At 41.9% G+C, this 22,938-nt stretch overlaps 1 protein-coding gene across 2 annotated transcripts in view; it reads right to left on the minus strand.

Annotated features, from left to right (window-relative positions):
• Positions 1-22,938, minus strand: part of SLC1A1 (solute carrier family 1 member 1) — a 72,128-nt gene that overhangs the window by 37,204 nt on the left and 11,986 nt on the right. The gene's annotated exons all lie outside the window — the stretch shown is intronic.

Genomic DNA, 22,938 nt, shown 5'->3' on the forward strand with positions numbered 1-22,938 from the left:
AAAAATACCACCCCCAGTGCAAATTTTAGTGGCAAGAAAAACAATTTTGATGATCTCCCATGAGTCTGTAAATGTTAGACTTAAAAAACAAATCACATTTTAAAAGGTAAAGAGTACAAGTACACGTTATTCAGCAAATCTGGAAAAAGTATAGTTCATGTGAAAGCTTGTTTTCATTTCTTTTCTTCCCCTTCAATTATATTTATTATCATGACAAAACATCTAAGAATACTGTGAGAAGGAAAAAAAAGTTCATCTTAGTCAACCCAATATAACTATTGTTTTTACACACCACTTTTATTCTACCTATAGATATTTTACATATTTTATAGTTTACATATCAGTTTGTATTTTTCTCATATTCTTTTAATAATAATTTTAGAAATACTCTTCTCTTTTCTAATCGAAGTATAGTTGATTTACAATGTTGTGTTAGTTTCAGGTGTACAGCACAGTGATTCAGTTATATATATACATATATATATATTCTTTTTCAGATTCTTTTCCCTTATAGATTATCACAAGACATTGAGTATAGTTCCCTGTGCTATAGGGTAGGTCATTGTTAGTTATCTATTTTATATATAGCAAGGAAATGTTCCATATCAAGAAACATACATTCTCTGAAAGCTTGCCTTAATGTTAATATGAACTTCTTCACTTGTGATGACTTTGACGACTAAAAATCACAAATTCTATCAATAAATATTTCTTCTTTATCCTCTTCCAAATGGTTCTAATAACGTCTAATTGGCTCCCCCCCCCATCCCCAGGAACCCTCACTCCCTACTACCTTTTATTAACCAAGAAAGAAAATGGGTTGGGATGACTCACACATCTTTTTTTTCTTCGTCAACCTCTGATGGATGACATGCTAATTGGGAGTAAAATGACTAGAGGGCTGGAAGATTCAAGGAGGATATCACTGGATATGTTAATTCACAAATTCAAATAATTAGTATGTGAAAATTTAGAGTTATTTGGGTACAGTTAAGGATACTAGGGCAAATGAAAAGAGATGTGAATTATAATCAATACTAGAGTTTTCATTTAAATTCTGGTATACTTCTCATGCCCACTAGCAGACCAAATACATGAACCACATAAGATACATTTGTGTAGTAACCTTATCTTTAGCTTACTTTTATTTTCCTGCATTAGCAGGTGGATTCTTAACCACTGCGCCACCAGGGAAGCCTTGGATATGGGTTTTTATGGGAGACATAAAAGAGTCACCACGAGGAATCATTTAAAAGCAATCAAACGTGACAAGCACAATGAATAGGTTACTATATTTAGTAATGAAAGCTATCAAGCTTGTTTTTGAAGTTAAGTATCACAAATTATATTCTGATATTTGTTTTTTTACTGCAAAGGAGAATATAAATTTCAACCAAAACCTGGAAAAGCAGTTGGGAGATTCACCCTGGGCCACAGATGTCATCCTGGGACTCTCAAGAACAAGTAGGTGGCAAATGACCTCAGCCAGGAGTTATGCTTGTGAATGGGAATGCTTTATCTTGGTCTCAAACACATTTGGAAAAATGAGACGCAAGATAAGAAAAAAAATCAGTGGAAGATTTGCCAGGTTCCAAGATGAGGTCAGGATTTCACAGGACACAGTCCTTCCCTACCCTTTTCCAGAGTCAGAACCTTGGACTGGATTAAGAGGCATGGAGAGGTCTCCATAGCCAAAGGTTGCTGGGAATAAGTGCCTGCCTGGGGATGCACGGATCAGATGCACATGTTAGGGCCTCTCCCAGAACTAGGGAAGATGAAGATCAAGAACCTCCCTGAATGGTATAGCTCTATGGAGGTCTTCAGCAGGGCCAACAAATAAGCCCAAAGGTAAAATTGTTACGTAGACCTCTGTAGCCCCCTTAATTACCAGGAATTCATTCTTGGCTGCCTTCCCCCACAAAGGCAGAAAGATCCAAAGCAGGTACTGACACAGCTTGGGAAGAATATGGTGTTAGAAGAGTAGGCTCGAGTTCTGGTTCCACCACTTACAAGGTGCATAACTTGGGCCACGACTTTAAGTGGTGGGATTGTTGTTGTCAAGTGGTGGGATTGGAGGCAGGGCAAAAAGGTTGAATTAGATGTCTTCAAAGGTCCCTTCTGTGGCCCAAGATGCTGTGAGCATCACTGAGCCTTGGTGTCATAGACTTTAAAATGGGATCATAGGGCTTCCCTGGTGGCGCAGTGGTTGAGAATCCGCCTGCCTATGCAGGGGACACGGGTTCGTGCCCCGGTCCGGGAAGATCCCACATGCCGCGGAGTGGCTGGGCCCGTGAGCCATGCTGGGCCCGTGAGCCATGGCCGCTGAGCCTGCGCGTCCGGAGCCTGTGCTCCGCGCAACGGGAGAGGCCACGACAGTGAGAGGCCCGCGTACCACAAATAAATAAATAAATAAATAAATAAAAATAAAATGGGATCATAAAACAAGCTCATTAGTGCCTGGAGAGCTCGTCGTGCTTTCTCCAGTTTTTATGCGAAAAGTAAGTATATTGGTAAAATGGAAGGGAGAAACTAGGGAGGAAAACAATTAAGACCGCAGCTACAGATTTCTTCTTCAAGTTCAAAAACTTAAGCTTAGGGCTTCCCTGGTGGCGCAGTGGCTGGGAGTCTGCCTGCCAATGCGGGGGACGCGGGTTTGTGTCCCGGTCTGGGAGGATCCCACATGCCGCGAAGCAGCTGGGCCCGTGAGCCATGGCCGCTGAGCCTGTGCATCCGGAGCCTGTGCTCCGCGGTGGGAGAGGCCACAGCAGTGGGAAGCCCACGTACCGCAAAACAAACAAACAAACAAAACAAAAACAAAAACAAAAAAACCTTAAGCTTAAAAGAGAAGATACAAAGAATGTCATCTCTTCATGCCCATGTTGTCTCAAACAACTGCCAGTCCAGTAGCCCTATTTTGGAGGTAATGGGGTGATTTTTTTTCCTGCAAAGTTTGTAAAAAAATTATTGTTCATGAAATAATTCTGAAGATCAAAATAAAAGACAAAAGTCATAAATAATTAATTACACCAACCTATCCACTCCTTTCCCCTCACCATTTTCCATGTCCTACCCAGTCTTTGTTCTGATGCATGTGTGTTTTTAATACTTATAAAAATTAAACCTGGGGATAGAAGTTGAACTGCATTTGACTCAGATTTATGAAAACAGCAGTGTTCCTGTTTTAGGGTATTTGCAGAAAAGAGATTAAAGTCTTCTGTGTTTTTTTTTCAATCTTTTTCAATTCATTAAGGCTTGTTTTACCGCCTCACATAAGATCTATCATGGAGACTGTCCCATATATTCTTTTTTTTTTTTTTTTTGACATCTTTATTGGAGTATAATTGCTTTACAATGGTGTGTTCGTTTCTGCTGTATAACAAAGTGAATCAGCTATACATCTACATATACCCCATATCTCCTCCCTCTTGCGTCTCCCTCCCACCCTCCCTATCCCACCCCTCTAGGTGGTCACAAAACACTAAGCTGATCTCCCTGTGCTATGCGGCTGCTTCCCACTAGCTATCTATTTTACATTTGGTAGTGTATATATGTCCATGCTACTCTCTCACTTCGTTCCAGCTTACCCTTCCCCTTCCCGGTGTCCTCAAGTCCATTCTCTATGTCTGCATCTTTATTCCTGCCTTGCCCCTAGGTTCTTCAGAACTTTTTTTTTTTTAGATTCCATATATATATGTTAGCATACAGTATTTGTTTTTCTCTTTCTGACTTACTTCACTCTGTATGACAGACTCTAGGTCCATCCACCTCACTACAAATAACTCAATTCCGTTTCTTTTTATGGCTGAGTAATATTCTATTGCATGTATGTGCCACAGCGTCTTTATCCATTCATCTGTCGATGGACACTTAGGTTGCTTCCATGTCCTGGCTATTGTAAATAGAGCTGCAATGAACACTGTGGTACCATGACTCTTTTTGAATTATGGTTTTCTCAGGGTATATGCCCAGTAGTGGGATTGCTGGGTTGTATGGTAGTTCAATTTTTAGTTTTTTAAGGAACCTCCATACTGTTCTCCATAGTGGCTGTATCAATGTACATTCCCACCAACAGTGCAAGAGGGTTCCCTTTTCTCCACACCCTCTCCAGCATTTATTGTCTGTAGATTTTTTTGATGATGGCCATTCTGACTGGTGTGAGGTGACACCTCAATGTAGTTTTGATTTGCATTTCTCTAATGATTAGTGATGCTGAGTATCCTTTCATTTGTTTGTTGGCAATCTGTATATCTTCTTTGGAGAAATGTCTATTTATGTCTTCTGCCAAATTTTTGGATTGGGTTGTTTGTTTTTTTGATATTGAGCTGCATGAGCTGCTTGTAAATTTGGAAATTAATCCTTTGTCAATCACTTCATTTGAAAATATTTTCTCCCATTCTGAGGGTTGTCTTTTGCTCTTGTTTATGTTTTCCTTTTGCTGTGCAAAAGCTTTTAAGTTTCATTAGGTCTCATTTGTTTTTATTTCCATTTCTCTAGGAGGTGGGTCAAAAAAGGATCTTGCTGTGATTGATGTCACAGAGTGTTCTGCCTAGGTTTTCCTCTAAGAGTTTTTTTTTTTTTTTTTTTTGTGGTACGTGGGCCACTCACTGTTGTGGCCTCTCCCATTGCGAAGCACAGGCTCCGGATGCACAGGCTCAGCGGCCATGGCTCACGGGCCCAGCTGCTCTGCAGCATGTGGGATCTTCCCGGACCGGGGCACGAACCCCTGTCCCCTGCATCGGCAGGCGGACTCTCAATCACTGCGCCACCAGGGAAGCCCGCTCTAAGAGTTTTATAGTGTCTGGCCTTACATGTAGGTCTTTAATCCATTTTGAGTTTATTTTAGTGTATGGTGTTAGGGAATGTTCTAATTTCATTCTTTTACATGTAGCTGTCCAGTTTTCCCAGCACCACTTATTGAAGAGGCTGTCTTCTCTCAATTGTATATTCTTGCCTACTTTATCAAAAATAAGGTGACCATATGTACGTGGGTTTATCTCTGGGCTTTCTATCCTGTTCCATTGATCTATATTTCTGTTTTTGTGCCAGTACCATACTGTCTTGATTACTGTAGCTTTGTAGTATAGTCTGAAGTCCGGGAGCCTGATCCTCCAGCTCTGTTTTTCTTTCTCAAGATTGCTTTGTCTAGAGAAATTAAGGAAACACTCCCATTTACCACTGCAACAAAAAGAATAAAGTACCTAGGAATAAACCTACCTGAGGAGACAAAAGAATTGTATGCAGAAAACTATAAGACACTGATGAAAGAAATTAAAGATGATACAAACAGATGGAGAGATATGCCATGTTGTTGGATTGGAAGAATCAACATGTGAAAATGACTACACTACCCAAAGCAATCTATAGATTTAATGCAATCCCTATCAAACTACCAATGGCATTTTTCACAGAACTAGAACAAAAAATTTCACAATTTGTATGGAAACCCAAAAGACCCCGAATAGGCAAAACAATTTTCTGTGGTTTTTAATCAAAGCCCCAGAACAGTTCTCTGGTACACAGATCGAATTTGTCTTGATTAAATAAGAATTATTGGCAAAGGAAAACATATTTTTTATTATCACTGAGATAGTTATCTTGCCATGCCATCATACTATGCACTATGTTAAGCACTGGATTAAGCCCCTCAGGAGCTAATCTAAGATGAACATTGATAACCAGAAAATAAAAAGTATGGAATGAATAATGTTATTAACAAATGACTATGTGCATACACCCAATAGATGGGAGGATGGTTTCTCTATCTTATCCTTCCACTGAAATATACCTGTCCCTTTTTCTCATCTTTTTCTTTGGAGCTGAGTAGCTCCACCAGTGCAAGCTCTTTACATGAACTTAGGCTCAAAAAACAGATGTCTCTGTGTCTGTAAAGCTTTTATTTTATTTTATTTATTTATTTATTTTTGCGGTACATGGGCCTCTCACTGTTGTGGCCTCTCCCATTGTGGAGCACAGGTTCTGGACGCGCAGGCTCAGCGGCCATGGCTCATGGGCCTAGCCGCTCCATGGCATATGGGATCTTCCTGGACCGGGGCATGAACCTGTGTCCCCTGCATCGGCAGGTGGATTCTCAACCACTATGCTACCAGGGAAGCCCAAGGTTTTATTTTTAAGCCCTTAAAAATATATTTACTGCACAAGCAACATTATAACAGCTCTACTGGAAATCGAAAGTCATAAAATTCACCCACAATCTCATCAACTCAAATATATGTAAAGTGAAATTGTTTTCATTTTTCATATAGTATTATGGTTAATCATAACACAAAGATTAACAATCAGTGAGTACATACTATATGTCAGACTGTGCTAAACACTTAAAGTGAATTATCTCTTGCATATCTCTTGTAATTCTGAATGGCTATATAATTACAAGGTTTTGAAATCAATAAAACACCAATCTGGGTATTGCTATGCAGGTGTCTTGTAGATGTGGTTAAAACCCATAATTAGTTGACTTTAAGTAAAGGAGATAATCCCTGATCATCTAGGTGGCTCATCCAATCAGTTGAAGGCCTTAAGAGCAAAAACTGAGGTTTCTTGGAGAAGAAGGAATTCTGCCTCAAGACTGCAGCATCAACTCCTGCTTAGTTTCCAGCCTGCCAGCCGGCCCTTTGCATTTCGGACTTGACTCATCACATGAGCCAATTCTTTAAAATAAATCTCATGTAGGTGTATACAAGGAGATTCTATTTCTCTAGAAAATCCTGACTGATAAATAGTGGCATCTGTGTCTGGATTCTTTCACCTAGCATAAAGTTTTCAAAGTGCATCCATGCTATAGCATGTAGGGGTTTTTCCTTTGTTTTTGGTATTTCTCCTTTAACATTGTATCACAGGCATTTCCTCATGTTACATATCTCCATCTTTTTAAAATGCTGGATAATACTACTTTGGATGGACATATTTCTTGATCATCACCCAACTGTTAGACATGTCCTTTCTTGACAATTTTGCTAAATGTTATTGACTTTACCTAGCCACCAAAGGGTACAAGCATAAAGTATGATGAAAGGCTTGAGTTACTGTCTGTTTTCAGGTTCAAGGGAAGGAAATCACATTATATACATTTTTGTAGTATATGAATTCAAGAAAAAGAAAAAACAAGGAACTTTTATTGACATCCAACTATATAGCCAGTACTGCATTGAGTGCTAGAAAATCTGAGGGAGAGGACTTTAAAAAAGAAAACAATTTTGTTATTATTGCAATAATAAATATTTTCCATCCATTATGGATGGATCTGTCCACTATCAATAGGAAATGTGGTTTGCACTGTCTTGTCAATAGTCATGATTGTTTACATTGAGTCTTTTATCCCTTTTTGTCTACTACCTACAATTAAGAATTTAGTCTGACTCAGGAAGAAAGGTGATTCTGGTGAGGATCTAATAGGTTTCTGAGTATGTCTCTATCCATTAAAATGTATAATGCTGTTTGTATGTGTTTGAAAATTTGACTTACATGGTATCAGTCTGGATGTATTTGTAATCTGCCTTTTCTTTTTGAAATTTTTTCATTGTATCTTTGAGATTTATTCATATTAATGCAGGTGATCCATTTTAAGTGCTGTTCAGTATTCCATACCACACTCCCTATTGTGTTTCTGTTTTCTATATCATTAAATTTTGCTCTTATCTAATGATTTATTTCCTTCTTTTTTTATGTTCACCCTATTCTTTTTCTACCTTTGAGTTGACTGCTTAGCACATTCACTTGTTTTTTTCAATATATGCATTTCCTTCTAAATTCTGTGCGTGAGTCCTATAAATTATTATATAGTATTTTCATTGTTGTTTAGTTCTAAAAGTCTTATAATTTCTATTATGATTTCTTTGAACTGTAAATTCTTTACAAATGTTTCCCAGTATCCAAATACATGGGGATTTGGGGGCTTTTTACATTCCTTCTTGTTATCTCTCTGTGATGAATTTGACTGAGTTTCTCACACTACCTTCCAGTTTACTAAACTTTACTTCAGGCGTATTTACTGGATGTTTAATCTTGGGCAAAATACTGATCCGGCTGCCTGTGCCTCTATTTTCCCATCTGTAACAATGGGCATAAAAAAAATATCAACCTCAGAGTCACCGGGAGATTTAAAAATGAGACTATACATAAAGTGCTCAGAGTAAACAGTACCTGGCTCATATAGTACATACTCAATAAATGTTAACTATTATTATAGGTAATACACTCTTCATAGGGTTTCTCATGAAATCCTCAAAACAGCTGTGGCTCTCACAGGTGAGTTCATGGTCAGGAGTTGAGGAGAGAGATTCATGTAAAATATTTTCAGTGTGACTAAATTTACAAACTTACTCCCTTAGTCTACTGTGTTTACTTTGGTAAAGAAATATTTCCTTTTATCCTATAAATGAACAAATTACAGGGTTAAAATAATGACACCTAAAGGACCCATTAAATGCACCGAATGGAATGTTTGTTCATTTCGATAGCACTTAACATCACTGAAATAAAAGTCTCAGGATCTTGGTAGCACCAGAAGAAAAGGCATTTTGATTTTTTTTTTTTTTTTTGGTGTCTTCTGAAATCATTTTCATTGCGATTCAATAACCTAACTAAATTCTGCAAATATTTACTGTCCAAAGGACGTTAGGTCCAGCAGTGAGAGTAAAGATATAAAAATGGATGGCATAAGACCCCCTTCCCTCAATAAGCTCCCAGTCTAAAGAGGTCCAGTCACAGATGTAACTGAGCAGAACCAGAAGGAGGGAGCAGGAGCTCTGGAAAGACAGGGAGGCAAGGGAGAAGGAAGAGGAGAAGAATGAGGAGGGCTCAAGAGTAAACACAAAGAGAGAACTATTTCAGAATTTCTATGGAAATGTTTGCAAGTCTGAGAGCACATCAGGGAAATGCCACTTATTTTTCTTCATCCAGCAAGGAAAGGAAGCTGCAGTCAGTACAGCTGGCATGAACATCACATAGGCCAACCCATGGAAGCCGGAAAGAAGGAGGAAGGCTGTTCAGACACACAGACTGAGAAACCACATGAGGTGGGCAGCAACAGGGAGACTGGGACCTGAATACCTGCTTCTTCAACTTCGATGTGCACACACTCACCTGGGGATTTTGTTAAAAGGCAGACTCAGTCAGCGGGACCACGCTTTGAGTAACAAAGAGGTAAAATGAGCCTGGCAAGGGCATCCATAGGACTTCGCAGTAATGGTGGCATCCACCTCAACAGAGCAGAAGGGCCCTACCGCCAGCCTCAAGCCCAGCGCAGTGAGGACCAGCTCCAACAACACACGAGCAAGTGGAGCTGCTCCCGTAAAGGCTCTGGACACACAGCTGTTCCCGCTGACTCCTGGTCTCTCACTTAGCCACCCTATTCAACCTCAGAGGAAAAGCTTCCTATGAAGCAGCCTCAAACTGACAAACTCATCTTGACTACAAGAAGTGTGACCTAATGATGGCTGATGAGGGGATGGGAGCTCATTTGCCCCAGAATTTTTCTTTAAGAGCAAAAGCCAACCCAATTCTTAAAGACGCAGACATAAAGAATGGACTTGAGGATATGGGGAGGGGAAGGGTAAGCTGGGACGAAGTGAGAGAGTGGCATGGACATATACACACTACCAAATGTAAGATAGCTAGCTAGTGGGAAGCAGCCACATAGCACAGGGAGATCAGCTCGGTGCTTTGTGACCACCTAGAGGGGTGGAACAGGGAGGCAAGAGGGAGGGGATATGGGGATATATGTATACATACAGTTGATTCACTTTCTTATACAGCAGAAACGAACACAACATTGTAAACCAATTATACCCCAATAAAGATGTTTCAAAAAAAAAGACGACAACCCAATTCTGAAGCAGAAACGTTTCCATCCCACCACGGATAAAAATGCCATAAACCCTCAAGTTTCTGCATCCTCTACCTCCAGGGCACCTTCCATTATGAGGGACGGTGACCATGGCTTTCCTCAAGGCAGTGGGAGAATTAATGCATGACCTCAATGGCAAAACCCGCAGAGAACAAAGTGCTTCCTTCTCACCCCAATCCCCATTCTTTAGTGAAAGTTCTGGTGACCTTCAAAATACTAATAGGTAAAAATGAGGTAGGGCCTGGTAGAGACCACAGAGCTTCACAGTACGGCAACAAAATACAAATTTCTTGAAAACTTTGCTTTGTAATCAACTCAAGAAAGGCAGATATACAAATCATACATCAGGTAAGGATCTAGTACCCAGAATATATAAAGAACTCTTACAACTCAATAATAAAAAGGCAACCCCAACCCCAGTTTTTACAAATGGGCAAAGGATTTTCTCCAAAGAAAATACACAGATGAACAATAAGCACATGAAAAGATGTTCAACATCATTCCTCATTAGGGAACTATAAATCAAAACCACAAAGAAACACTATCTCATACTCATTAGAATGGTTATAAAAAACAAACAGAAAATAACCTATGTTGGTGAACAGGCTTCCCTGGCGGTGCAGTGGTTAAGAATCCGCCTGCCAATGCAGGGGACACAGGTTCGAGCCCTGGTCCGGGAAGATTCCACATGTCGCAAAGCAACTAAGCCCGCGAGCCACAACTACTGAGCCCACACGCTGCAACTACTGAAGCCCACGCACCTAGAACCCGTGCTCCACAACAAGAGAAGCCACTGCAATGAGAAGCCCATGCACCACAACAAAGAGTAGCCCCCACTCGCCGCAACTAGAGAAAGTCTGTGCACAGCAACAAAGACCCAACACATCCCCCCCCAAAATTAATTAATAAAAAAAATAACATACGTTGGTGAAGATGGGCATGTATGTAAAATGATACAGCCCCTGTGGAAAACTATTTGACAGTTCCTCACAAAGTTAAACATGGTGTTACCATATGACCCAGGTAGTGTTACAATTGATGTAGGCAATTCTTCTCCTAGGTATATACTGAAGGGAATTGAAAACATATCTTCACCAACAACTTGTACATGAAATGCTCATAGCAACATTATTCATAATAGCCAAAAAGTGAAAAACAATAACTGTCTATTAACCTATTATTGGATAACAAAATGTGGTGTATCCATACATTGGAACATTATTCAAGCTACAAAAAAGAATGAAGTACTAATACATGCCACAGCATGGATGAACCTTGAAAATTTTATGCTCAATGAAAGAATCCAAACACAAAAGGCCACATATTATATGACTCCATTCACATAAAACGTCCAGAATAAGCAAACCCAGAGAGACAGAAAGTAAATTAGTGGCTGCCATAGGATGGGGGTGAGGGATAGGGACTGACTGCTAATAGGTATGAGGTTTCTTTTTGGGGCATGACTGAAAATGTTCTGAAATTAGACAGTGATGATGGCTGCATAACACAGTGAATATAATAAAAACCACTAAATTGTACACCTTAAAATGGTAAATTTTATTTATGTTATATGAATTTTACCTCAGTTAGAAAAAGCAAACACATACTCTCAAACTAAATTGATTTAACAAACTGAAAAAGAGAAAGGCAGGTAACACTAAATGTGATTCATTTCCATTTTGATTGGTTGACAATTTGATGACTTTTCCATGGGGTGGGAGAGAATACAAAACCATAGGGAGACTTCTTTTTTTCTTTTAGCTATCATACTAATAGCACAAAGACTGCCAAAGATACGGCATTTTGTTCATTTTCACTTAGTATGATATGTATAAGCTTATCAGATCTGAAGGCCTTACCATCTGGAAATACCAACTTGAAAACCCAAGTGATGCCAGACATGTTTATTAACAGCTCAGAAAGAAGATGATCAATTTAAAGAAAAGTTGTGATTACAGATTGTAGCTCATAGCCCACAAAGGAGATGCTTGAGAGCTTAATTTTTAATTACAGGTTATAAAAATCAATCAAAACAACCAATAGAAAACCAGGATTAATCTGAGAATATGACCTGAAAATCCCTGCAGAAGAAGAAAAATCAAACTAATGATCTAGAAAAAAGTCAGCTGTCATGAATTAATGACTTGAGTCCCTGCTGGATACAAGCAGTTTGCTAAGCTCTATGGAGGATACACTTGCGGTCCTCCTCATCTGGCTTACAGTCTAGGAGAAGATACCAATACAAGTCATATCAGAAATTTCCAGGTGTTGTCCAGATCTGGAGTTGAGTCTGCTCTAACAGGTACTAGCTGTATGACCTTAGGTAACCTACTTAACCCTATTAAGATGCAGTATCTTCATCAAAGAGACAGAACAACAGTAGCTATATCATGTGGTTTGCAATGTTAAGTGGAATAATGAATGCAGATGATTTAGCCCCACCCCCACCAGGAAGGCTCAGTAAGTATTAGCTGTGATTGAGTAACAACAGAGATAATAGCAGCAGCAAATGAGAATAGAGCTTTCAAAATTAACTTAGACTCTCTATGGTATAAGTAAAAACCAAACAGGAGCATATAATGCAAAGAGGAGTCACGAATCCAGATTTTAATTCCATTTCTACCACATACTTAGCCGTCACTTAATGCCTTTGATTTTGGTTGCTTCATTGAAGTGCTTGAAGTATTTACTTCAACAAAGGTACCTCAAAAATGTTTTGAGAACCAAATGAGAAAATGTATGTAGGAAGCACTTTGATCTCAACCAAAGTCATGTATTATTCTTATGTCACAACGTATTTAATCTTATTATTCTTTTTTGTTCCTATTTCCTTGAAGACCATTCATATTATAGAGCTATTAATGGTGGAAAGTCCGGAGGCCTGAAGACATACTCCCAGTGGAGGGCTGAACAGAAACTTCTTATTTGCAGCAGGCAGAAGCTCAAGTTTTGTTTATTTCGGCTCAGCTCCTGATTGTCTTCCAACTAATAAACACTTAAACAAATACCAGTCTTAGAAACATGGTGGGAAAGGCTGAAGATCCTAAGGCAGACAGAATAGGAAGAATGTGACGTAAGTTAGATACAACTGGGCCCAAACTCTGCTCACCATTTACTTCCTTGCTCTGGGACAGAGGGTAAACAATTGCCTCTTTGTACCTTAGTTTCGTCCTCAGTCAAGGAATTATACTTGACTCAGAAACATGGGGTAAGGGTTAAATGTGTTAAAGCGTAAAGTGAGAGAGTTTTCTTCTTCCTCCTTCTCCCTTCAAGGAGGGCAGACCTTTCCTGTTGCTTCTGTCTTTCTCCCTGGGGAACAGGGGGACCAGTGTTAAAAGGTGACTGTGAAAGCAGAAGAATTTGCCATTTTTCTCTTTTCCCTGTTGGACAGAATGGGGCTGACGGCTCCTCCATCTGAAAGAAGCCAGACACTGCATCGACAGATGGTTGGTGTTGTAATGGGGCTTGAGGCCCCCTATCACCATTTATTCTAAACAAATGAAAGAGGTCTGCAGATGGAGAGCACAAAGACATGTATAAAACATATGTAATAGAAGAATCACCTTTTCACCACCCTGGGAAACAACAGCAACTTGGTCACCTGCTGTAAAATCAAAAAGGGGGACTACTCCATTTTTAAAAAATTAATTCATTAATGAATTAATGGCTGCATTGGGTCTTTGTTACTGTGTGAGGGCTTTCTCTAGTGGCAGTGAGCAGGGGCTACTCTTCGTTGTGGTGCACAGGCTTCCTTCCCATTATGGTGGCTTCTCTTGTTGCGGAGCAGGGGCTCTAGGTGCGTGGGCTTCAGGAGTTGTGGCATGCGGGCTCAGTAGTTGTGGCTCAAGGGCTTAGTTGCTCCGTGGCATGTGGGATCTTCCCCAATCAGGGCTTGAACCCATGTCGCCTGCATTGGCAGGCAGATTCTTAGCCACTGCACCACCAGGGAAGTCCACCATTCTTAATTATAGAGTTGAAATATGTTTTAATGATTTTTCACAGTTTACATCAAAGGTTGTAAGTGTCCAAGGCCAGAAGTCCGAGAACCAGGCTTGTGGGGCCTGTGGTGGTCCTGACAGCTCCAGCCAAGCAGTGTCACATGGAAGTGAGGGTCCAGTGTGGCCTCATCTTCAGAATTTTTTACAGAGAAACTAAGAATCTGGGTCATTGTGTGAAACCACTCAATTTTTAAATGTTAATGAAAGCTTAAAAACAATTGTTAAGCTCTGTGAGGTCACACTAAATACTTCTGCAAGCCAACTTCCTGTTGAGCTGTCATCTTTCATTCTGGTTTTCCCACTGAAGACAGTATAGGAACATGATAAAACACAAGGGGGAAAGCCGCTGTGTTCAAAAGAAAGCAAACACCACAGGGACCAGGAAATGATCATGATGACCTCATACAGCCTCCCATGTTCTTGAGTGAATCCTGCAAGTGTTATCTAACTTCTTGCACATAACACAGGAAGAGAGGCCAAAGAGAGGATGCTGCCCATGCCATCAAGAACCTACATTCTAGAAGGCAGGACAGGACATGTGCAATAATGATAATCAGGAGAGCTTGCGAGTCTACAGAGGAGGCCACCCCAGAGTTTGTAGGAATTCAAGGCTTTCCTGAAATTCCCATTAGGCTAGATTAAGAAAGGGAGAGGTTCAGGTGCACCTTCCATAATAGAATAGGAATTCAAAAGGCAGGTATTATTGAGGAAGAAGGAAAGTGGGGGAAACACCCAAAGACAGAGGAGTCAGGGGAAGAAGAAACTAGCACTCATCAAATGCCTCTGTCCTAAGCACCTTTACAGTCATCTAATCTAACAAGCCTTTATTCTACAATCTACAGTTGTCCCTGCATTACTTTAACCACAGGGGAGTGATTCCAGGAGCCCCCGCATATACCAAAATCCAAGGATGCTCAAGTATCTTATATAAAATCGTGTAGCACAATGAATACATACAAGAAAGGTTAGAAAGCTTGCCCGTGGTCACATGGCCATCCTTGAGACCAGGTCTGTCAGACCCCGAAGTGCAGCTCCTTCCATGAAGAGGTTACAAGAATGTGTTTGGACAGTGGTTTGGCTGGTGCTCGAGGCGTGGTTTAGAGAACTGAGACAGAAACCTAAGTTGGGGCACACCATGAAAGGCCTAGAATGTCAGGGAGGAGAATTTATACTTCCCTAAGCATAGGTCCCTTCCGATAACTGGGTCCTTGTGCAGATTAAACAAGAGAAACCATGTATTATACTATAAAGTAATATACTAAGGTTAGCTATTAGTAGAGGTAATGAGCAGCCACTGAACATGTTTGCATAGGGGTGGGCCTGGATTGGAGATAAAGCTGGCTGAGGTATGTAGGGGCTGAGGTATGTAGGATGGATTAGAACAGGGAGATAAGTAGTTAGGAGGCTGTTCTTGGAAAGGAAAGCAAAGCCACACGAGGCTGGCAGATGGAAAAGGAGCTTCATCAGGAGTGGGAAAGAGAGAAGGCTGTAGAAGAATAAGAATACCAGATCCACAACGTGGGTCAGGGAAAGGTTTGATGGGATGATGAGGGTGGTTCATTTCAGAGCTTAGATGAGAGGGAGTACGAATCAGCTTGTTAATTCATCTGTTTCCCAGAGAAAGGAGGAGGTCAAGAGAAGCCATTCTGACCCTGCCATGTCCCCACCGCAAGCTCTGGCTTATTTCACTTTCTTGCTCAAACTAAACCTACCAGACCCGAGCTCGATCTATCAGGAACTGGTTGATGTGTATTGTATTCAACTGTCCAAATGTTCAGGCCATTCAGGGTAGGTGTATACTGGTGTCTTTTGAAGGATGCCTGGGGAGAAGGGCTCAGCTCTGAAGTCAGACACATCTGATTTGGAACCTGGCTCTTTTGCGGAATCGCAAGTCATTTTCTTTTTCCTTGTGGCAACTCAAAAGAGGAACCAGGCTAGCCCTAGTACTAGAGCGGTTCTCTAAAAGGATCTGGAACTGAAGGCCAGTCACAGGGACGTGGCTTGAATTCAGAAAGAACATTGTTAGGTGGCTGAAGAGAAGTGACTTTCCTAACAACTTGCTCAAGTAATCTTTCAGTTCAGGGAAAACACCTGACTGGAAGGAGCAAGATCCAATTCCTTGCCCCATACTGAAAATGTACAGGACAGAAGCAATCAGAATGCTGTGCTTCCTGCACGCACTGCCTAGCCTTGCAGGAAGGGCAGGAGATTCTGACAGTAGCAGCCTGGTGGGAGAGGGGGAGAGGATGCTCAACGTGGGTCCAAGAGTCCATTCTGGCTGAAAAGATAACTCTTTGCCAAGAGGATGCTAGGACCCAGAGAAAGAATTCTCAGACTGCAACATCCTACAAGTAAAACCAGATGGTTGTCTGGAGGAACCTAGCCAGGCTGAGTAAGCTCTCCGTCTCCCCACCTCTGGACATTCCCCTCCACACTGATACTGGTGTTTCCCAAGGAGTTTGTATTCTGACCTCTTCATGGGCTGTCCACTCTCCCAGGGTGATCCTATCTGCTCTTACAGATTCAGTTTCCACTTCTATCTCCTGCCTCATTCTGTCTCCCAAGTTCCAGGTCTTCAGGCAATCTCTACCTAGATATATATATATATCTCAACATGGGACCCAACATACTAAAAATAAACCTATCTTTCCTTCTCCCAGAAGACTTCTGACTTTTCCTCCTGGGTTAACTGGTGGTTTTTAAATAGGTCCACACATTATTTGACACTCTTCCCATCAGGAGATGGAGTCTCTGTTCCCTTCCCTTAAACCTGGGTAGGTCTTTGTAATGGCCTTAATAAAGAAAATACAGCAGAAATCAGCCTGCATGGAGTCTGAGGTTAGCTTAGAAAAGGGGTGGCTTTTGAGGGTTTCTCTTCTTGGGACACTCACTTTGAAGCCCTGAGGTACCATGTAAAAAGTCCAGCTACCCTGAAGCTGCCCTGCTGGAGAGACCACATGGGACAGCAAGTGAGTGAGTGAGTGAGTGAGTGACAGAGAAAGAGAACAGCTGTCTGAGTCTTCCAGGCAGTAAACACGTGAGTGATGGCCCTTCAGTTGACTCCAGCCCAGCCACCATATCCCTGCAATCACAAAAGTGACCTCAGGTGAGAATTGTTTAGCTGAGCCCAAATAATTCTCAGAACAATGAGGGATAATAATATGATTGCTATTTTAATCCACTAACTTTGGAAGTAATTAGTTACACAGAAATAGATACCTGGGAGTTCCCTGGTGGTGCAGTGGATAAGACTCCAAGCTCCCAATGCAGGGGGCCGGGGTTCGATCCCTGGTCAGGGAACTAGATCCCACATGTATGCTGCAACGAAGAGTTCGCATTCCACAACCAAGGAGGCTCCCTGCCGCAACTAAGATCCAGCGCAACCAAATTAATTAATTAATTGACTTATTAATTAAAAAAAAGAAATAGATACCTGGAAGAGTTCCCTATCTTCCTAAATTGTGTTGTCACTGCAGACATTTTTTGAGGTCTGTGTAGACTATGGTCAGGTACTGTTCTAAGCATAATTAACTCTGACTGATCTTCACAACTCTGTGAGGTGACTTCATTTTCAGGTGAGAGACTGAGGCACAAGGAAGTAAAGTAGCTTGCCCAAGGTCCACAGGAAATAAGTGACACAGCTGAGATACTGAAGCAGTTTGGGTCTAAAGTGGTACACTTTGGGGGACATAGACAACTCTGCAGCCCATCCCAGGCCCACATCGAACAGCCACCAAGTTCTGCTGATTCTACTGTCTAAACAACTCTCCAATCTGTCTCTCTCCCTTCCATCCTCACTGGCACTACCCTGGTTCAGGCTGGCCTCATTTCTCACCAAGACTATTTCATCAACTTCCTAACACTCTCTCTGCTTCTGGCCTTGTCTCTTCCAACGCATCCTCCAAGTCAAAGCCAGAACGACCTTTCCGCGATGCAAATCTGGCTGAGTCACTTTCCTGCTTAAAGCCCTTTCAATGGTTTCCCATCACGGGGTGGGCATGCAAGCTCCTTGGTCCGCCCTACCCCCAGCCCCGCCCCAGTGCCCAGGTCTCTGAGCCTGTGCACATAGGCCCTTCTGCTTTCCGACTTTACTTGTTTACCATTTCGGCAACTTCAAAACTCAGCTCAAGGGACTTCCCTGGTGGCGCAGTGGTTAAGAATCTGCCTGCCAATGCAGGGGACACAGGTTCGAGCCCTGGTCTGTGAAGATCCCACATGCTGCGGAGCAACTAAGCTCGTGCACCACAACTACTGAGCCTGCGCTCTACAGCCTGCGAGCCACAACTACTGAGCCCATGTGCCACAACTACTGAGACCGTGTGCCACAACTACTGAGCCCGTGTGCCAAAACTACTAAAGCTGGCGCGGCTAGAGCTCATGCTCCACAACAAGAGAAGCCACCGCTGAGAAGCCCACGTGCCGCAACGAAGAGTGGCCCCCACTCACAGTAACTAGAGAAAGGCCTCACGTAACAAAGACCTAATGCAGCCAAAAATAAATAAGTAAATAAATTTATTAAAAATAAACAAAACCAAAAACACCTCAGCTCAAGGGCGTTTGGAAAGCCTTCCCAACCTCCTCCATGTGACCTGTGTCCAGGTAACAAGGCAGGCCCTGGCTGGCCCTGCAGATGTGGAGTTAAGAAGATTCCTTATCTTCCACGCCCCAAAATACCAAAAACAATTAGATCAGATATCCTCCATAGGAGGGCAGCATCAGTCCACTGGAGGCTTCGCTCTTCACAGGAATGAAAAGACACCAGAAAGAAGGAATTCCTCACACCATTTAAACATAGAACACCTCCTGAAACACTGGGCCTGTCTGTACCAGCCAGACTCTTAAGGTGTGTGTGTATGTTTAAGAGTATTTATCATACAGTAAGACTGAACTTTAGTGCACAGTCTTATGATTTTTAACATGTGTTAAAATTCTTACAACCACTGTCAAAATTAGGATATGGACAGAGAATTGTTCTATCACCCCAAAGAACTCTCCCATGCTATACCTTTACAGTGATACACACACACACACACACACACACACTCTGTTCCTAACCTCTGGCAACCTCTGATTTGTTCTCCACCACTATGTTTTGTTTCTTTTTGAGAATGTCTTTTACATAGAGTCATACTCTATGTAGCCTTTTAATACTGGTTACTTTCACTGAGTATAATGCCCTTGAGATTCATCCATGTTTTGTAGAACTTGATAATGGTGTCCCAAGAAAACCTCTTAGCATGGCATTCAATGCCATGTGGCTCTGTGCCCATTATTCTCCCTTTGCCCTTTACATTTACCTTCTGTCCTTTTCTGTCGCACTTTGTGTCCCAGGAGACTGATCTCTACCAATTGTGTAACCTGGGGTTCCTTGCCCTCTGGCTTTAGCTGGGTTTAGCCAAGGAGAAGCACTAGCTTTGGATCTTAAGACAGAGAGAGAAAAGTTGGGGTATATGTTGTCTTCATTCCTTCCCTGTCCTGCCATGGTTCTGGTAGTGGCTATGGTCCTCTGTGGCCATACAGGTCCTATCAAGCAGCTACTCTGTCGCGGCCCAGCCCCCAATGGACTGTGATAACACTATCCCCCCTTCCCTTGCCCATTCTGGCATAGGGAGTTAACAGCTTCCCACAGTTACTAGCCCTGGGTGCCTCACCATCCCTTAACCCCACCTAACTCTGTAAGTAGTCCCTTGATTACAGTCTGTTCAGTTAAATACTTTTGAGTGAGTGAATCATCTGTTTTCTGCCAGGTCCCTAGCTGATATAGGCCCTCATATCTTCACCATCATTGATCTTATCATGTCCGGTCACAATAACTTCCTTGCTGTTTCTTAAAGATGCTCCTTACTTTTGTGCGCCTGTTCGCAGATCCCCCTCCAAGGAAAACCCTTTGTCACTATCTTTGCCTAATGAAGTGCTAATCACCCCTCAAAACACAGTCACCTCCTCCAGAAAGCCTTTCCCAGGGTCTCTCCCCAGGTGGGATGAGTCTCTTCTCTGGGTCCTTCAAAGCTTCATCTGCATCTACTGTCCCCTCTAAAAGACCTCTATCTCAGCCCCTCCCTCCACCACAAGTTCCCAAGGCATAAGCACTGTATGCTCACTTTTGTACCCCACAATGTCCGAGGCACCAGTGCCTGACACTCCATGGATGCTTGGCCAATACCTGCTGCATTGAAGTTAACCAGGAATGCATTATAATTGCTATGTAATGCATATGCCCAGGAAACCACTGTATTTTCTATTCGTTACTCATCAAATCTGATTACAAAAGGCAGGAGAAAATAGCTGAGCTAGGGTACCATTAGCAGAGTGTGAAAACTGGGCTATAGGAATGTGGGTACAAATTCTGCCACGTTGTCCCAGGGCCGTCAAACCCAGAGAGGCATCATAAATATGGCCTATCCAGTAATGGACAATGGCTATAGTAATGTACCCATGAGAAGGTAGGTGCCTGGTTCCTACACCTTGGGACTTCTCCCAGGCTTCTGGAGCCCCTGGAGTCCAAAAAGTCCCTTGGGTTCAAGTGAGGATAAGGTTGGTTATAGGACCAACCCACAGGAATCCAGTCTCTACAGCAAGCATTCAACTGGCTTAGAGGCCCAGCTTGTTCTAAGCTAGGAACAACCAGACTGTCCCTCCGCCCTAAAGACGGGTCAGTCCCACATATGTGTGTTTGGGTTATTTCCTGAGATACCTACCTTTGACTTGACTTGTGGATTCTAAAATCTACCGTTTCCTACCTGTGGCCAACTTTCTTTATTCTACTTTTTTTTTTTCCTCTTAAAATGGTTCACATTTGCTAAACTCATGGGTCATTCTACCGATCAGGTTATTTTACACATTCCTGTGAAAGATCTTCATCTACCTTGTGGTCATACTCCACTCTTTCCCCTCCTTGGTACCCAGGCAAATATTTGGTCTCCAAGTCCCTGAAGGAATGACAAGTCTCCTCACTTAGACATACACAGTTTGGAGAGGCCCTGGAATCCTTTGCTTGAAGGACACACCTTTTCCTCAGGTTTAACACCAGATTATCCGGGAACCCTACCTCTTTACAGTAACCAGTTTTACAACTCCTAGAAACACCTTCTTGGTTCATTACACAATCTTAGGAAGGCTTCTTTCCATGTGTAAAAGAAATCTGACCATCCACCCCACAGTGGGGTTTAGTCAGGAGCAATTTGAGAGCAGGAAAGAGATGGACCTCTGTGAGAAAGAAGCGAGCCAGTCACCCTGGATTTTCTAGACCTGTCACAAGCCTGGAATTCCCATCTTGATGAACCCTGCTTCCAGAGTGCTAAGTCTAAGTAACTGGGACTCCCCAACTTCCTCAGCCCATTCCTCACCTCTGCCTCAAAACTGTGTCACCTGCTTATTCTTACCATGTTCCTGCCTGCCAACTGTTTATCCCTCTCTTCTCCTAACTTCTATGGAGCCTTAACTCTGACCTCTCCTTCCCCACTCCCAGAAGGACTGCAGAAATATTTACTTTCATCTTCAAATGAGTTAAGGTATATTTGAAGAACTATATAATATTTCCTAAATTAAAATGAAAGTGGTACCCAGTGTTGAAAGTTTGGGTCAGGGAATTCTGTCTCTAAATACCTCAGATGCTTCTATTAATCCTAACTGAAAGAAAAAAGGCAAAGACAGACCAGCTTGTTTATTACTTCTGAAAGGAAAGAACACTCATGTATAGAATATTAAACATGTCATACAGCTACAAAGGGCCCAGAGGTCTTTTCACAGGGATGAGAGTTGGGCCCTAGAAAACACACAAAGATAACATTGTATATTACTGTCTTCAAGGAATAACATTGTAACCAGGACTCAAATTTTACAATTTTCATGGCTCCCTTTTTTGTTTGTTTCTGGGAAACAATAACAAACATTTATAAGACACTTTATAGTTTTATAAAGTACCTCCACATGTACTAGCTCATTTGATAAAAACAATGGATTAGATTTAATGTCTAGAGATAAGTATAAATGCATTTAAGATGACTGGCAGAGACCAAAAAAAGAAAAAACAAAAAAAAATCAAACATGTTGAGTATAATCTTTTCACAGTAATACTAGAGGATTTTGTTTATTCTTGGAATCTTTGAATGTTTTATGTTTGTGACGATCTTCAGCCTCCTTTCTCAGTATTGCCCTCATGAACAGATGTTCCAGGGCATGGGGAGAGGCTGTAAAAGGGGAGAAAGAGAGAGAATCTAAGCAAAAAGTCACAGCTGCAAACCTGATTCACTGTGATCTACCAATGCTTTCCCCTAGAACAGAGCCCTGAGCAGCATTCACAAAGCCTTTAAAAACTCAGTGATGAGCACTGCCTCAGGAACTTCAGCATCTTGATCTTGGATTCAATAAATTCAGTCTTCTATGGTTACTTACTTGCAATTTAAAAAGCCACCAAGGAGGCTTCCCTGGTGGCACAGTGGTTGAGAATCCATCTGCCAATGCAAGGGACACCGGTTCAAGCCCTGGTCCAGGAAGACCCCGCATGCCGTGGAGCAATTAAGCCCGTGCACCACAGCTACTGAAGCCCGCGCACCTAGAGCCCATGCTCCGCAACAAGAGAAGCCACCTCAATGAGAAGCTCATGCACCACAACGAAGAGTAGCCCCCGCTTGCCGCAACTAGAAAAAGCCCGCACACAGCAACGAAGACCCAACGCAGCCAAACCTTACCCAACCATTTCCACTTAAACAACAGTAGATGTAAACTTCTAATTTTTTTTTTCAAAATAAACAAGCTAGTTAGAGATTACTGGCAAATACTTATATTCAATGCAAATGGCAAACCAGTTACAGAGGAGACCTGGGCATGTTTCTCGGGGTCTGTGGGTTCTGCACTGGCAACAAGAGCTCAACCTCTGTTACTCTGTGGAACTCAGAATCTCTCCCATGTGATGAAACCTCAGGAAATTCTCTAGGTGTGAGAAAGAAATCAATGAAGTGGAAGCAGAAATGGAGCAAACCTGTTAAGTCTCCTGGTTGACAATTAACTTTTCCTAATAAAAAAAGTAAAAACTCATCTTCAGAATCTTTAACAACCAAGTCTAGTGTTTGTCCA

This window comes from Kogia breviceps, chromosome 8, assembly GCF_026419965.1.
Source record: "Kogia breviceps isolate mKogBre1 chromosome 8, mKogBre1 haplotype 1, whole genome shotgun sequence".
NCBI lineage: Eukaryota > Metazoa > Chordata > Mammalia > Artiodactyla > Physeteridae > Kogia > Kogia breviceps.